Genomic DNA, 5,036 nt, shown 5'->3' on the forward strand with positions numbered 1-5,036 from the left:
TCCTGGAAAAATCCCTAAGACCTCTGCGGGCTGTCTCCTGACTTGGAATGGAGGAGCTGCCCGGGGGCGTGAGAGAGAGAGGGACCCTTGGTGGGCCTGGCTGGCAACAGCGCAGCTGAGAATGTAATGAGCCACCTCCGTGCTGTCACCTTGAACCCTCAGCAAGCAGCGTGCGTCAGCCTCCAGGTGCCCCGCCCTGTGACTGAAGCGGCTTCAAGGCACACCTGCCCTCTCTCTGGGGGGCAAACAGGAGGACCCGTGCCTGATGAAAATGGGGGCCTCTGATACTCAGCGTCATCTGGTGATTGCCAAGTGGAAATGCAAGATCAGCGTTGTTAGGTCATTCAAATTTTGGAGAAAACCTAGGAGCCTGGATTTTCAAATGTGAAGTGTCCCATTTTTCAGATGTTGGCAGAATTTACAAACACATCAGACAGGCAAGAGGCCAGCTAGGGGCTGCCAGTGGGTGACCTCTGCCAGGCACTGAGCTGTCCTTGGAGGGTTTTGAGGAGGAATGAACGTGACGCAATTTGTGTTTCAGGAAGATCCCGGGCTGCGGGAGGTAGTGGGTGGGCAAAAGCGGGGCCAGGCTGGAGGCCAGGGGACCGATTGGGGGCCCTGGGGAGAGAGAAGGAGGCCTGAGGCCGGTCAGTGGTGCTGGGCCGGGAAGAAGAGCAGGGCTGCTCCCGATGGAGAATAAGCGTCTCGGGTCTTGGTGTTTCCTCACCCCCGAGGGCGCCCACTTACAGCAACGCGGTCCGGCGTAGAGTCTCGGGCCTGGACAGGGCCTGGGGAGCATGGCTGAGGGACAATTTCCAGGTCCTCTGCAGCTGGGTGCCCAGCACTGCCTGCAGCCCAGGGGGCTGAGGACAGTGGGGAATCAGCCTTGTTCTTACCAGGCTTTGAGGAAGCCTGCGCAGCACCCTCAGTGCTGCGTGGGTACGTTTCTCAGAGCCACACATTTAGTGCCAGGTGATCCTCTCAGTATTCAGTTACCCAGTTGTTGTGTCTTTGAGAGCCTGGTGGCCAGGGCCTGTGATGCTGTCACTGACAGCCTCACTGGACTAACGTAAACCACGGCGAGCTGTTGTCAGGGGGCGAGGGGAGCAGATGTGGAGCGGAGAGGGCACTCGGGTGATGAGGTGGGAGACGCAAGACACACCGTGGGGGGGCGAGTGGCCCTGCAGGCATTTCCTCCTGGGAGGGTCTATTCAAGTTTTCTTTCTCTTTTGGGAGTTTTGCTCATGTGCCTACAGGGGCTTCTCAGAGATGGGGACCATCCAGAGAGACTCTCGGTGCCTGAGAACAGGTTGTCACGATCTGTCCTCATCCTAAAGGTCTGGCTGGGGTAGTAGCAGAGGAGCTTGTCACAGGCAGTGGGATGAATGCAGAAGCCCTCAGGCTTCTTGATTTGTCTCCCTTTTCCCATCCAGACTCTGCTAGCCCTCCTGGGCTGTTATCCCTCCTAACACTGAAAGACAGCAACAGCAGCCTCATTCGTCATTATGAATATGTTCCAGGCATTGCACAAAATGCTCTTGGTGCATCGTCTCACTTAAAGGCGCTACTCTTATCCCCCTTCTAAAGGCGCGAACCTTGAGGTTTGTAGAGGTTAAGGCTAGGAAAGTGATGGACCCAGGCTTAAACTCAGAACTGTCTGACTCCCGTGTCTTTTCTCTTACCCACAGTCATATACTGAGCTGTGATATGGGGGGTGAGTCTGGGCAGCTTCAGAGATGTATAGATGTCAGATGGAATTTTGGTTTAAGGATCATCTAGTCAAGCACTATCATTTTGCAGATGAGGAAACTGAGGCAGGGAGTGGTTAAAGTTTGTGTCCAAGATCACACGGTAAGTGAACGATGGACTCAGGGTGTGAACCCATGACGCCCTTGGTCTAGTGCCTTCTGTGGTCCTTGCTAAGCCCCAGGCTCATCTCTGTTCATCCTTCCAACTTACCTGGGATGCTTCGTGGGAGCTCGCTCAGCTGTCCTTGGGCATGGAGGGTCAAGTTCTAGTGTGCTCCGTCCCGTGGGAAGCTTTCTTCTCTACGTCTCCCCACCTCTTAACAATGAACTTTCATCAGCTCTCTCATTTACCATTTCATAAATGCCCTCATATTTATAAATGTGAATGCTCAATTCCATTTATGATTCAACTTTATCTTCATGGTGAGTAAGGTAGGCCTGAGTTTCAATTCTGGTTGCGTTATTGCAGGGCCACTGTCTGAAGGCCTTTGACATGACCACTTGCCTTCCAGGACTACAGGCTGCTGGCTTTGGAAGGCCCCAAAATATCACGCACGTGGTTCCCCAGCACGTGTCTGCTGGTGCATGGTGAGGAGTGAAAAACAAGGACAATGTGGAGAGGTTGCAGGTGCACATATGTGTGTATATGTGTGTGTGTGAGAGAGAGAGATGGACAGTTAGAGACAGAGAGAGATAGAGACAGAAAGAGAGAAGAGACAGAGATGGTGGTGGGGGGGATGCTTTTCATGATGCTCCATTCACTTCAAAGAGTTCAAAAGGTGGTCCTCTTTTTTTTTTTTTTAAGGTGGTCCTTTTTGCTCTCCTTACTTTTGGGGATTGAATTACTTTATGAAACAGTGGTGAAAGAAGACACTATTAATGTTTTATCAATATACATGTTTGTCAACCCTCCCAGTCTCACAATGTTTTTTAACATTTTACGGATGGGGGAAGCCAAGTCTGGGAGACCATGCTCTCTGGGGCATCTTCTCACCCAATACAGGATTCTCTTTGCCATGTTGGGAGCTCACTGCCTTCCAAGGAAGCCTAACTCATTGCTGGATGGTGCGTAGGACTAGAGAAGTCTTTCTTGTATTGAACTGAGGATTGGCTTCCTCTGATATCTATCAATTAGCCCTAATTCTACCATGTATAGCAACGCAGCCTCTCTGTCACATAGTTTCTTCAAATATTTGGAGGACCACCTTGTCGGAGAGAGATTGTTGCTTTAGTCAATAGAATTAGGTAGGACCAATGGGTCATATTAGAGAGGGATAAATGAAGGCCCATCTCTAATTTCTTCTCCCATATCATCTGTCTCACGGCCTCCTAATAAGGAAAATAACAACAATGACAGCTAACATGCAGTGAGTGCTTATTTTGTGTGAGGTACTATTCTAAGCACTTTGCGGTATATGAACTCATTAAACCCTCACAGCCAACCTCAGAGGCAGAACCCTCATTAGCCCTATTTTACAGATGAAAAACCGAGGCGCAGGGAAGTTAAGTAACTTGCCCATGGGCCCACTGCCAGGAAGTGGTGGGACTGGGATGGACACCTGTACAGTCTGCTTACAGAGCTTGTGCTTTTAACTACTAAACTTTTAACTTTAGATGTCTTTGCTCACCTCTCTCTTCTACTCATCACTGTCAAATTTATTAAAATATGATGCCACGGCTGCATCTAAAAGTAATGTGGATTGATAAGTCTAAAGTGAGGGGACCATTCTCCCCTTGGTTGGCCACCATATAGCTACTTAGGCAACTAGGATCAATGTAATGGGTTTGGCAGCAACACCATACCCTGAGCTCTACCTCTGCTTGCATTTAACTCAAATAAACCTTGTCTTTTTTTTAAGAAAAAAAAAACAGTTCACCCCAATCTGTGATTTTTGCAATTGATTTTTGAATGTAAGAGTAGGGTTTGGTATATTTCTTCGTGTCAAATCTTTTTCTACAACTCTGTAAAAAATTAAACTGGATTTTTATGTGGGCATAGACTATAATAATTTGATGGTTTAGAGTGATGGGATTGTGGGCAATTTTTTAAAATTTTCAAATTTATGGTTGTCATGATGTTATTGTGCAAGAAATAAAAACCGGTAGAGGAAAAAATTAACTTTTTAGTTTTGGGCCATCTTTTTAGGTTGCTCAAAGTTTTATAACACTGCCCATCAGAATCCATCTCCCCAGCAGAGTGGCTGTCCTTCACAGCTTAGCAGCATGTGCAAATGGCAAGTCTGCTGTATCTTCTTCCAAGTCGCTGGTGCCTCGACAGTCCCAAGAGGGCAGGGATAAATCCCCACTCCATGCAATTCAGCCTAGAAACTTCCCGTACTGAGTTCACGTATGCTCAGTAGCAATGTGTCAGTAGTTTAGAAGATTACAAGTTGGAGCCCATTGCCAGCCAGGGGCTGGTGTGGAAACTGATTAGAATGAACAGAGTCCATCACTGAACATTTCAACAGACACTTGCTGAGAACCTGACACATGCCGGGCTATAAAGATGCATAAGGTGCAGTCATCCTCACGCACTTGCCTTCAGTGGTCTGGTCTCGTCTCTGAGGTCCTTCCGTGAGTCACCAGTCTTGGTCCTGGAGATGTTAGTAGACAGCCCCAGAGGAAGTGCCTCATCCTGGGCGACATCATCACGAACAAGAGGGACATCTTTCCATGAGCGCGTTGTATTACACCCCATGCCTGAATCTTCTATCTGAAATTCTACCTCTTCCAGGGAGCCTCTCTGTCTTAATTAAAAGGAAAATACTAAAGAGTGGTGGGGTGGGGAGTGTCCTCTTCTTCATGACCTTCCTTTGTTGGAAAACCTTCAATGGCTCCAGGAGCTCACAGCGCAAGCCTGGCCTCTCTGCCCGACACTCGGAGCCCGGATGCTCTGGCCCCTCCCTGCTTACTCAGCGTTACTCCCTCCTCTAGTCTCTCAGGCGGCCCAGCCCCTGCCTTGTCCCTGGTCACTCCATGCTTTCCCCCATCACCCTTGCTCAGAGTGCCCCCTTTCTTGGAATGCCCTCTCTTTTCTGCCACCAGCCGAATCTTTCCTGACCAGTCCTGCAAGACCCCAGTCAAGGTCTCCCTCCCCCTGAAAACTTCCTTGAAGGCCCCAGCTGTCGCCAACTTCGCTTCTCTGTGGAGAGAGAGTTATGGTCTCTACCACGTAGTTCAGCACTACTTTATGTATGTTCTCGTCTTATTGGATGATGTTTCATATGATATTCTTATTTCGCCACTGACGTGGCGGCACTTTTATTACAGGAGCTGTGGATTTCATTC

The 5,036-nt window shown here is 49.1% G+C and overlaps 1 protein-coding gene across 2 annotated transcripts in view; it reads left to right on the forward strand.

The window, feature by feature from the left end:
* Positions 1 to 5,036, forward strand: part of PKNOX2 (PBX/knotted 1 homeobox 2) — a 262,937-nt gene that overhangs the window by 66,145 nt on the left and 191,756 nt on the right. The window lies entirely within an intron of this gene.

Source organism: Lipotes vexillifer, unplaced genomic scaffold (genome assembly GCF_000442215.2).
Source record: "Lipotes vexillifer unplaced genomic scaffold, Lipotes_vexillifer_v1.1 scaffold442, whole genome shotgun sequence".
Classification (NCBI taxonomy): Eukaryota; Metazoa; Chordata; class Mammalia; order Artiodactyla; family Lipotidae; genus Lipotes; species Lipotes vexillifer.